Raw genomic sequence first — 12,931 nt, forward strand, 5'->3', positions numbered from 1 at the left:
GATGGGCCAGGGTTAGCCTAACTGCTGTGGGGTATCGGGGGGCTGGTGGGGGTCTCAGGGAACACAAGGACTCCAGCATTTTCTGTGGCTTGTTGAGTCCAGATTAATCAGGTGGAGGGTTTGTGCTGTCGTTGCTGATAGTATTGGGGTTTTTAAAAGTAAAAGACGGAGGTAAATGAATCAGGCTCATCTAGGATCATCAAAGTGTAGACGATTTCTTCCTGAATGGACATTTCGAAGTCAGTAGGCTTTGCTCAATGCTCGTGAAGTTATGCTGAAAGCCACATGCAGGAAGCAAAATCATGAACAAGGAATATGTAGACACAGTTGTGAAACCTTTTTTTTTTTTTTTTTTTTTCAAAATAGGGACCTGGGCATAAAAAGGAAAACATTGGACTTGTCACGCATCCTGAGATTAGTCAAGACACATGGGACCTTTCACCTCCTACTCATGTGGGGTGCCTGGCGTGGCCAGAGGTGGCCGTGAGCATTTGGCACTTGGCAGCTGTGATGGACCATGGTGAAATCAGATCCAAGCCCAGGGCAGTTCTAGGGTAAACAGGTGCCCACACTGCACATGTTAAGTGCATTTTGTGAGGGGCGAGTAATCCCAGTGACTAGGTGGTCTGAAAAATGAAATTGCTCTGGGGCCCCCTGAAATCCACTCATTAATGCCCACGGTCGTTAATCCTTAAGCCCCTACTATTCTTGTTGGGTTGCGAAGGGGAATTTTATATATTCTGTCCGGCTAGAATTGGAAGACTATCACAGGATTCTAGAAAAGGCTGTGTGTGTGTGTGTGTGTCTGTGTGTGTGTGTGTGTGTGTGTGAACACAATGAGCAGGGAATAAGAAATTGCTTAGCTCAATAAGATTTTTGAAAAGGAAAGACATTTTTAGTTTGGTTCAGAGCAAGGATAAAGGTCTCAAAGCTGGAGGCTGAGGACATGATATTAAAATCAACACAGAAAGGAAAATTCCTTCCCCGCAGGCTGATTTCTGCAATCTTTGTAAAGTGAAATATTTAACTATATGTTTCTCAAGAACGTAGACAGAGCACTGATTTTTATTCTTGGCTATTTATTTTCGTGTCATAGGTTTACCTGTTCCGGCAGGAATTTCCCTTCTAACACATATTCATAAGTAGATGTGTATATAAAATTTCCAAATAATTTGAGTCCTGCTTTTTATATGTGTGCCTGTCCCTCTTACAGAAATGTTGATAGCGGACCTTAAGGGTCACTTCAAGGGCACCTGGGTGGCTCAGTGGGTTAAGCGTCTGACTCTTGGTTTTGGCTCAGGTCATGATCTCACAGTTTGTGGGTTCGAGCCCCGCTGACAGCATGGAGCCTGCTTGGGATTCTCTCTTGCTCTCTCTCTCTATGCCCCTCTCCTGCCCGCTGTCTCTCTCAAAAGAAACTTAAAAAATTAATTAAAAAAAACCAATCACTTCAAGTGCTTCTGTATTTCCCCTGAATGCTCCAGAAAGTCTTGACCGTGACCGTTGAGGCTTTATTGCAAATCTAAGGAGTATAAGGCACTGTTCTACATCAAGGGCCAATTTGCTACAAAGAAGGAATGTTTTCGGGCGTTTTTCCTCCTCTCTCCTAACCTGAGGTCATGGTCCCTCTGTATTTTTCATGACGACTGTCCTTGCCTCTGAAATCTGTCAAATGGAGCCCGGGCTGGCTGTTTGCTCCACGGGGCTTCTGCTACGGGATCTAACCTCCAAGTCTCTGTGCTCAGCAACCGGGGCCACATGTGGCCCAGCGGCAATTGAAGGGGCTGGTTATATAAACAAGCTCAGAGCAGAGACTGGTGACAGCCACTGGCAATAGACCCTCCAATTAGCGAAGTTCAATCCCACCCCACCCCCCCCCCCTTTCTGAGAACTTACTGGATACCTGGAGGAGTTGCCTCAGGAATGTATTTACAGCTAATAAAAGGTGACCCTTCCTGCAAGTCTCCTGCCTCTTCAAACAAACAAGGCTCCCCTGCGGCCAGCCCTCACCTCCCCCTCTGTCCTTTGAACCTATTACTATGCACCCCTGCCCCAGAGGATGTCAGGCCAGGTTTCAGATTTCACTGGTATGCAACAGCTCTTGCTTTTCCGATAAAAACTTCAAACATCAGGACTGTGCTAGACAAAGCAGGAGAACCATGGAGCTGGCTGTCCTTGAGCTGAGGGCATTCTGCGAGACGGGCCCAAGGGCCACATGGATGCCTGCTGGCTTTGGCGGCTATAGATAACCTCGCGGAGTCCATGCCCGCGTGCTTTTAAGGGGGAGACCGGGCAGGATGGGCTGTCCCCACCTCTGTTGTTTCCTTTCCTTCCACATCATTTGAAGGGAGAAGCTTCTTGTCAAGACTGTATTATCCAACCAGAGACGTCGTTAGAATAGCAAGATATTGATTGACTTTAGTAAGCTGTGCTAAGGGTCTAATAATAGCAAGAGACAGTATTGTCTTAGAGTTACTGCCCTCGGAGAAAGCTGGGATTGTTAAAGCTTTGAAATCTGCCATCACTCTGAAACAGAACCAGATGGAAAGGGACAAGAAAGGCCCCCAGAATCCTGGGGAGGAGACGAACAAGGCCAGAGAGAGATGCCCAGGACTCACTTGGCAGAAGACCCCACGAGAAAACTCAAAAGGTGTGTATGTAATCCGCTACAAGCGAGAATTTCCATCTGGTCAAGATGTCTCAGGCTCCCGGCCCAGCCAAAGGCTGCATAAAGCTTCTTCCTCCTGTGTTTTTTTTTTTTTTTTTTTTTTTTTTTTTTTAGGGATTATTTTGAGAAAGGAATATCAGAAGGCTGTATAAAAGGCATAACATTCCTACTCGTCTCTGAAAGCTCGTAGGGTCGAAGGAACATTCTCTGGGTGTTTCAGAGCACAAAGCAGTGTTTGCCCTACCTTGACGAAATGCTTCCGGATACAGAACAAGTGATGGCCTGCCTCGTCCTGGCCCCAAGGGTCCCAAAGGGCTGCAGGCAGTGGGTCCAGACAGCCTGTGGGGAGCAGGCGGAGACCTGCACTCCATCAAGGAGGCCTGGGTTGTCCGAGGGGAAACGGAACCTGCCAGCCCTGTCTCATCTTGGCTTCCAGTCACCTGCACTCTACCGCGTGCAGAGCAATGATGTGTCGTGAGCTGTGTCTGGACCTGCTGTCCACAGGCTTGCAGTCTCCAGCTGGAAGAATGTGGCTCCCTGTCTGGCTTCCTTGATGTGTCCGGGGGGATCAGAACTCGTGGGGTCACCAGGTTGTCGGAGCTGACCAAGGGGGCCTTGGGCAGAGCCCCCGGGGTTCCTTTCTCTCCCCCAGGAGCTCCTGGCCAGCGTGTGGTCGGCTCGCTGCGGGGACAGCTGACTCACAGGGGACCGCGCAGAACCTCCGTACCCCTCCTTTCAGCCTCCAGCTCTGCAAGATGAAGAGTGTGCGGAAGGTTCGCTGCTGTTCTCTCACGACGGCAAAATCAGACAGCCACCTAATGCGGTGGAGAAGAAATGCATCAAGCCTGCCATTTTGCTTCATGCAGACCAACCACACTATTCATTGATACGTTCTGGCAGAAATTCACATGGCGCAATAATTGAGATACGTGTCTTGTAGGCAGGGTGTGTCTGTTCTTCTGACAGGAACTTTTAGCTCATCAAGGTGGTGTTTGCAGAAGCTGACAAAGTGATACATTTTGCTTATTTTAATCCTTTCCTTTTTCCCATCAGAGGTTAATTGTTTGGTATTCTTTGTTAAACTAACACTTTTGATGGCTTAAGAACCACTAAGGCTGCTTAAATAAACAGACCCTTCAGGTAAGAACAGAAGAGGCAGTATAGACACAAGCTATTAACTTGCTGCCTTGGGGTTGGAGTGTTGGTTGATGGACACTGAAAATGACTTGTGGATTTCACTCGCAGAACTTTGTAAATACCCATCAACTGCCAACAAGTGTTAACTTTCTTTTTGGAGGCCGGAGAAATGGATTCCTCGATATTTAATCTTCCTGAATTATTGAGATAATCCTTCTTAAGTAATGTTATACCATCCTCCAAATGCACTGCGTACTCTCCTTGACTTAATAAAGTACATTGACTTTATCACATTTCTGTGCACCGATGTTAGAATCTAGATTGTACAAGTTTGCGGAAATGACTCAGGAAATACTCCATTTGTCTCTATGCTCCAGAAGAGATGTTGTTGTGGTGGAAATTCTGAATTTGCTTCACAGACCATTTTACAGTCTGGAAGCAGGATAGTCATTTATGTCCATGACGGCAGGTGTAGAAACCCTGGCCTATCTGCCCTTCTCCCAGAAGTGTTTACATCCTCCAACTTCCTCCTTTTCTGAACTATTTTGCCTATTCTGAAACATCTAAAACTCTGAATACACTTCAAAATAAGCCACAGATTTGTACAAAACCAAGTGTGCTGATAACTTGATTTGAATGGCTTAAAGCTACAGAGGAGACTGAGAGGATAGACGTCTTAACGCAAGGGAGTCTGATGACTTATAGGCACATATCTTCCTCATTTAGGTAAGTCTTCATTCGTTTCTCAGCAGTGTTTTGTAATTTTCGTGGTATAACTCTTACGCGCATCTCGTTAAATTTATTCCCAAGTGTTTTATATTTTCGATGCTATTGTAATTATTACTTTTTGAGTTTCCAATCTTTAGCTGTTTGTTGCTGGTACACAGAAGTACAGTTGACTGTTGTAGGTCGACCTTAGGCTGATCCATCTGGCTGAGGTCATTCCTTAGTTCCGTCAGCTTTTTTTTTTTTTTTTTCTCCTGGTAGATCCCTTAGAAGGATTTTCTACGGGCATTTTTTCTTCCATTTTATTCTAAATTCTTTTTTATCTCTCTGTATTGCACTGGCTGGGAAGTTCAGTACAACATTCACCGGAAGTGGTGAGGGGGTATTTTGCATTGTTTCCATAGGAAAAAATGCATTCAAATTCACCATTAAATATGAAGTGAACTGTGGATTGATATGCATGTTCCAAGGTGAGGGCAATTCATTTCATTCCTAGTGGGCTGACAATTTTAAGATGAACTGGGTTTAAGTAATGTCAAATGCTTTTTCTACATTTGTTGAGATTATCATGTGATCCTTCTCTTCTGCTCTGTTAATATTAACAAATAAGTTGAAGTGATTTTCTTGTATTCCTGGAATAAACCTCACTTGGCAATGATATTTTTTGTATATGTTTCCGGGTATTTCCTAACAGGCTATGAAGGATTTTGTGTGTGTATTCATGAGGGGTATCAGTCTGTAGTTTTCTTTTCTCATAACACTGTTGTTGGGTTTTGGCGTAAGGTTGATGCTGGCTTCAAAAAATGAGTCTGGAGGTTCTTCCTACCCCCTTCTATTTTCTCAAAGAATTGGTGTAGGATTGGTATTATTTTTTCCTTAAATATTTCATAGAATGTATCAGTGGGATCACATGGGCCTTGTGTTTCCTTTGGGAGAAATTCTGAAGTTAGGAATTTGGTTCCTTTATTGGATCTAGGGGTACTGAGATTTTTCTATTTCTTGTTGCATCCATTTTGTTAATTTGTGCTTTTCATGGAATTTGTCTTTTTCATCTAAGTTACTGTGTTTGTTGTCAAAACATTATCAAATATTCTCTTATTGGCCTTTTAATGTCTGTTGGATCTGAAGTGATGTCCCCTCTTTGATTCCTGATATTGAGAATTTAAATATTTTTCTTTTTTTTTTTACTCGATCAGTCACACCAGGGATTATCAAATCTTTTCAATAAGCCAGATCTTAGTGTTACTAATCTTCTGTATTGTTTGTCTATTTTCTATTTCATGGATCACCACTCTTACATTTCTTCCCTTCCACCCACTTCAAGTACAGATTATTCTTTCTCCGGCCTCTACATTGGAAATTTGGGTCATGGATTTTAATCCTCTCTATAAGCATATAAAGGTAGAAAATTTTCCACTACACTCACACTGTACGTTAAAATTTTTACTATGTCACATTTTCATTTAGTTTGAAATATGTTATAATTTTTTCCCTGATGTTTGTGTTCTTTAGATGTGTTTGGTTTCATTTTCAATAATTTGGGGATTTTCCAGATACCTCTCTGTTACTGATTTATCATTTGATTCAGTCACGGTGAAAAATAAAACACACAGCAACACTGTGATTTCAACCCTTTAATATGTATTGAGATTGATTTTATAACCAAGTATTTTGTCCGTTTTGGCAAATGTTCCACATGCATCTGAATAATATGTTTTCTGCAGCTCTGGTGTGTAGTGTTTTCTTTTTTTGAAGATCAGTCAGGTCAACTTGGGTCATAGTGTTCCCCAAGTCCAGTGCATCCCAATTGATTTTCTCTTTGCTCTGTCATTTACTGAGAGAGAGGTGTTTAATTCTCCAAATATAATGTGTCCATTTGTCCTTTCAGTTCTGTCAGTTTTTGCTTCATCGATTTTGAAGTTCTGTTATTAGGTACGTGCACATTAGTATCACATGCCATCATGATGAAGTGAGTCCTTTATCATAATGAAATGACCCCCTCCAGTCCTGGCAGGATCTCCTGTTCTCAAGTCTCCGGTTCCGGCTCTTTTGTGATTCATGGCCAATGGCGTGTCTATTTCCATTCTTTTGCTTCTATACATCTCTGTCTTTATGTTTATGGCTGTTTTGTTGTTGTTTTGTGTTTGTTGTTTTGGAGAAAGCATACATGTGGACCATGTCGTTTCATCCCATCTGAAAAGTCTGGGTTGCAGTCGAAAATGTTTAGATGGGCATTGTCTAACAGGACTGTCCATGGTGATGGAAATGTTCTCCATTCACACTGCCCAAGATGGCGGCCACTAGCCACCTGGAACTACCGAACCCTGGAGATGTTTCTAGGTTGACTGAGGACTGACATATTTATTTTATTTTTTTAATAATTAATTAAATTCAAATTCAAATAGCCACATGTGGCTAGTGACTATCATATAAAATAATTCAGGCTTAGATCATTTATATTCAATGCACTCATAGCTGTGTGTGGGTTTAGGTATAACATATTTTGATTTGTTTTCTATTTATTAATCTGATAAGTGTTCCTTGTTTTCCTCTCCACTTGTCTTTTTAAAAATTAATTTTTATGTTTTGTGATTCCATTTTGTATCTACTGTTACTTATTAACTTTACCACTTTCTTTCTTTTTGGGGGGAGGGGTTGTTCTAGGATTTAAAATACATATTTTTAATATTTCATACTTTATTTTCAAATGATATTATATCACTAAAATATAATTTAAGAAGTTCATATCTACTTTCCATCTTTTTGCTGTTGTTACACATTTTGTATATACATATATTATAAAATACACAAATCAATGTTATTATCTTTTGCTTTAAATAGTCAGTTGCTGGTGAAAGGAATTTAAAAACTAAAAAGAAAGTTTCATATTTCTGTACATATTTATAATTTGTAGTACTCTTCATCCTTTCTATATACTCAGGTTTCTAGCTGAAATTCTTTTTTTTTTTTTTTTGCCTAGAGAATTCCCTTTAACCTTTCTTGAATGAAGTTCTTAAGGCCCAATTTTTGGTGAAGATTTGCTAGTGATAAATTATCTGTTTTTGTTGATCTGATCAAGTTTTAACACAAGTTTTTAAGATAAAATTTTAAATTGAAGTGTTTTTTGGTTTTTTTTTCCCCTCTCAGCCCTTTAAACATGTAATCCAATTGTCTTCTGGGTTACAACATTTCTGATGAAATGTCTTTGTTCCTTTCTTTATAATGTGCCTTTTTTTTTTTCTTTTCAAGATGTTTAAGATTTTCTCCTTATCACTGTTTTTCAGCAATTGTACTATGAGGTGTTTAGGTGTGGTTTTCTTTGTTTTGTTGGGCGACTTGGACCCGTGGGTTATAGTTTTCATCAAATTTGAAATATCCCCAGCCATTTCCTCAAATAGTATTTCTGACCCCACCTCTCTCTCTCTCTTTTTTTGTTTTTTCCTGATTCTAATCACACATTTGTTAGGTGGCTTGGTATTATCTAAAAGACCATTCAGAGTCTATTCATTCTTTTTCATTCTTTTCTCTCCCTATATTTTGGATAGTTTCTATTGTTATGTCTTTTAAAAGAATTTTTTTAATGTTTATTTATTTTTGAGACAGAGAGAGACAGACAGAGCTTGAGTGGGGGAGGGGCAGAGAGAGACAGAGACACGGAATCCGAAGCGGGCTCCAGGCCCTGAGCTGTCAGCACAGAGCCCGAAGCGGGGCTCAAACTCACAAACCATGAGATCATGACCTGAGCCGAAGTCAGACAGGTAACTGACTAAGTCACTTAACTGACTAAGTCTCTCAGGCGCCCCTCTTTTGTTGTGTCTTCATGTGCACTGATCTTTTGAGGTTCTTACTCTTCTCTTAATCGAATCCAGTGGAAATGTATATTTTAGAGTCATTTATCTTTAGAAATTCCACTTTTTTGGAATCTTTTCTTTCCTTGTTATATTCATGTCTTCCTTCAACCCTTGATCATATTAAGCATATATATAAATAATAGCTCCTTTGGAGTCCCTTCCTCCTGAGTTTACCACCTTGCTCCTATCTGGTTCTGTTTGTACTGACAGAACTTTCTCCTTGTATATGTTACATCTTGCCTCTTATGATGTCTAGTAATTTTTCTTAGATATCAGACATTGTCAAAGTTTTTAGTGCTAGGTGTTTTGTTTTGTTTTGTTTTGTTTTGTTTTGTTTTGTTTTAAGGGTGTTAGGCTTTGTTCTGGCAGGTAATTCGGACATTTGTGGGTTAACTTGCTATTTTGGGGGTGTATTTTAACCCTTTCTATGGCCTTCCTCTAGGGTTAGTTTAGCTCACTGCTACAGCATGACCCTTCTAGGGTCTCAGTTCAAGACCACAAACATCCCATCTTCTCTGGATGTAGCAAATCAAAAGCTTTCTGGCTCTGTGTGGATAACTCTGAGCATTGTTAGACCTATAGCTTCCTGGTAACTTTTTTGTGCCTGGAAGCTCTTCTTCCTCCAGCCTCATATGCAAGTGCAGAATGGTCCTCATCCAGAAACGCAAGGGGACATTTCTGAAGATCTCTCAAGCTCACTCTTTGCAGAGCATCCTCCTCTCTGGCACTCGGCCTTGCAAAGGCCTCAGTTTCCCCAAACTCTGATAGCTATCCCCTTGTATCAGTGATGTGGCCCTGCTCTGTTGAGGATTCTTCTCCCTGTCTTACAGTCTGGGATTTGCTTCCTGGAAGGAAGCTGAGGAAATCTTGTTTCCATCTTGCTTGTTTCCTTTTTTTCTCAGGGAACATAGTCTTGCACTTCTTTTCCAATTTCTGAAACAGTTGTTTCAAATAGCTATTCAAGTGTTTTTTATCTGTTCAAAGTAGGACAATGAGGGGCACCTGGGCAGCTCAGTCGGTTAAGTGGCCGACTTCAGCTCAGGTCACCATCTCGCGGTCCGTGAGTTCGAGCCCCGTATCGGACTCTGTGCTGACAGCTCAGAGCCTGGAGCCTGTTTCAGATTCTGTGTCTCCCTCTCTCTGACCCTCCCCTGTTCATGCTCTGTCTCTCCCTGTCTCAAAAATAAATAAAACGTTAAAAAAAATTTAAAAAAAAAAACAAAACCAAGTAGGACAATGAGTCTCAACGTTTTTACTCCCCTTTAGCCACAGTCATATTTGATTTTTAATGTATATTTAATACACGCCTTTAATTATAATTAAATCATCATTCACATAGATTTGTGCCTGGTTTTAAAAATTTATCTGATTTCTTTATATTGTTTATACACTATGTGGGCTATATGACTGCATTTTGAATGGCATTTTAATATGATCTCATCTATTTTTTTCCCAGAAGACATTAAGATTATTTCCAATATTTCCAGAATTATGATAAACATTTTGGGCCCATCTGTCCTCTTCATGTCCTATCCCCACTTTATCTAATAATTCACTTCATCTTTTCCCAGCGTGATTCTGCAAAAGAGAAGTCCATTCAGGTGCTCTATGAGGAAAAAGCACATGGTTGGGTAAGTTTGGGAAATAGTGGGTGATAGACCCTCTTCCTGGTGAATCATAATGTGCCTTGGCTTGTTACAGGCTTGGCAAATTTTTCACCAAGAAGCCACACTTACCTTTTTTGTTGTTACTTTAATTGTTTGGAAAGTTTTAGATAGTTTTTATTATTTTGTTAAACAACATCCAAAGCAGGACTGATTTCTGTTTCAAACAGGAGGGCCTTGGAAGCATTTATCCTGCTGGGCCTTTGGCCTGCTCTCCCACTGAGGCCTCAGCTGGGGATTTGGATTCCAGCAGATGACCCGTGGCATTTTTTGCCCATTCCTCAAGTACTCTAGCCCGAGAGGTCTGGAGGTGAGCAGACTCCCACTTCATGGGAAGGGATTCAGACTCCCTGCTATGGGTCTGAGGCACAAAAGCCGGTAGGTTCCTGAGGGAAGGAGACGGGGATGGAGGTCAGTAGCCATAATGCCCCTTGGAGACTGCAAAGGCTCTGGAGAAGTAGGTTTGTTGGAACACACGATGCTATGAGACCCCCAAAGTCTTTGCATCCCACAGGCCCTGGGACAGGTGGTGGTGGAATCTGGAGATCATGAGGTCTGAGGCCCTATCCCAATAGAATTGTGGAAGACGTGCCTCTAGGCTGCAGACTCTGCCCTCTGGGTCCCCTCTTGTGTCCTAGACACTTCTGTGTCCCCACTCTAAGGGATAGGCCAGCAGGTGGGCAATGTGGTGAGGGGAAGGCCCCTTGATGCTGATACAGAGGCAGGTAGTATGTTCCCCCATGGGGAAGCATCGTTCTGCTCCTGGGTGTCCTGTGTTGCTAGGTGCTCCTAAAGAACACCGTTATGTAAAAATCTGGTGGCTCTGATGGTTCACTGTGGAGACATCTGTCACTCACTGCCTGTCTCCATAGGTTCTGGCCCATCATAGGGCCAGGTAGGTAGCATAACCGACTTACTTCAAAGAGAGAGCTTTCCTCATGGGGTTTCCTATCTTCTCAAGGTGAAAATGCGGGTCTAGTCAGGATGAAATGATGTCACCACGGCCACATGCAGGATCTACTTGGCCTTGTTTGCCGGGACAGCTGGTATCACTGTCCAAAGCCAACTGGGACCTTGGTCACCCTCAACATTAGGACCATGGGGAGCTTCTCTTGTCCTTCTCTTGTGTAGAGGATGTTTAGAGAACAGAGATAATAGGGAAGGGATATGAGTGAGGCAGTAGCAATCGTCCTGAAGAAATTTGGCGAGGACCAGAACTGAGCCCGTGCAGATGGAAAGAAAGTGAACGACTTAAGACTCTTGATAGAAACTCAGCACCACTTCCAGCCCATCTGATGGTTCTGTTCCCCTCCAGGCATCTTGTGCTGTGACCTCTTTTAGAGGATCATCAACAGCCCTATGCTTTCCTGGCTTCCTGCCTTGCGTGACGTGATGCCATTCTGCCGGCCTGGAATGCCACCTGCCTTTGACCCTCTCTTCTGCCACGATAGCTTCTCTGAGGCTGAAACCTCCCCCAGAGCTTCCATTTCCTGCCCAGTGAACACTTTCCAAATCCGTGAATAAAACCAAATGAGTAAATGGAATGCACCTGGCAATGAGTGGCTCCCCTCTTTGCAGTGGCCTGGATGTGGTCACGGCTTCCCACTGATGATGAGTGACCTCTCCTGCAGGATCCCGTTTTCCTCTCTTTTACCTCCCTCACCAGTTTGTTCTGTCTCACAGCTGCCTGTGGGCATAAACTTAACATAGAGGGCACTTAATAAGGGTGCTAGATGGCTCAGTCAGTTAAACGTCCGACTTCGTCTCAGGTCATGATCTCACGGTTCGTGGGATTGAGCCCCACATCCGGGTCTGGGTGGGCGGTATGGATCTTGCTTGGGATTCTGTCTCTCCCTCTCTCTGCCCTTCCCCCCGTTCAAAATAAACAAGTCAACTTAAAAAAATACAGCACTTGATAAATATTCGTTCAGTGCATAAAGCGATAAACAAATCACCCAAGCAGCAGTTCAGAAATCAATCAATCAATTACAACATTTCTTAACTGGAGATGACCAACCCATGGAATAGTGTCTCCCCTATATCAAGTAATGGGGCTGCTCGGAGAAAAAAAGAGCCCTCTTCACACACTCTCCCCATGCCCTGGACGGTGGTGGAGTTGAGGAGGAAAGTCTGGGCATTTGGTGAGGACACTCAGGGCTGGCCAGTGGCCGCTGTCCAGCTTGAGTTGCCCTGATGGACGCTTTGTAGTCATAGCCTCATTCTAATAGGTTTGTAACAAATGTGTAAGACACATGGGTTGCATTTTATGCTGCAGGGCTTAAGCTGGTTACCACACATGTTCATTTTCCTGGCCAACAAGCATTGTCAAAACCAAGGAGTAAAAACTAAACGAGGAAGTGGACTCTACCTGGTGTGATGAACGGCCGCCTGTGGGGAGGAGGGGCTGTGCCTGGAGGTGTCTAGGTATTTGGGGAGCAGGACCCCAGCCGTGGAAACACAATTATCTGCCCAGACCCAACACTGGCTTGGTCTGTGTAGTCGGACAGGCATTTTTACTGGCTTTTACTCTCTCCCTGGAATTTTTAGGTTGTTTGCCGGAATTGGCTGCATTAATCACATAGTTGTTTCTCAGAGACATCGTTTATGTTTGCTGGAGCCAGAGAGGGATCTGTGGGCCTTATTTTTACTTGCCGAAAGTAAACTCCGGGCCAGAAAGCGAAATGCCATTGGTTTTATTTCATCACAAAGCCCCGAGGACAAATTCTCGCCCCTTCTGGATTTATAGTTGGGCTTGTGACAGAGTAGGAGGAAAGAGACCAGAGAGTAAATGCCAGGGTATGAGAAGGAAGAGAGGGGAGGGTTCTGGTTCTCTAAGGCGTAAGGAGCAAACCAGGGAACCGCTGGTGTCCAGGCCCCATCCGGGG

At 43.0% G+C, this 12,931-nt stretch overlaps 1 long non-coding RNA gene across 1 annotated transcript; it reads left to right on the forward strand.

Moving 5' to 3' along the window:
• Positions 1 to 9,953: 9,953 nt before the first annotated feature.
• LOC122228812 lies at positions 9,954 to 11,721 on the forward strand. Its single transcript, XR_006206761.1, has 3 exons — positions 9,954 to 10,013; positions 10,217 to 10,356; positions 11,362 to 11,721. It is a non-coding gene; the product is annotated as an uncharacterized LOC122228812 (long non-coding RNA).
• Positions 11,722 to 12,931: the final 1,210 nt, after the last annotated feature.

The sequence above is a fragment of the Panthera leo genome, chromosome C1 (genome assembly GCF_018350215.1).
Source record: "Panthera leo isolate Ple1 chromosome C1, P.leo_Ple1_pat1.1, whole genome shotgun sequence".
Lineage (NCBI taxonomy): Eukaryota > Metazoa > Chordata > Mammalia > Carnivora > Felidae > Panthera > Panthera leo.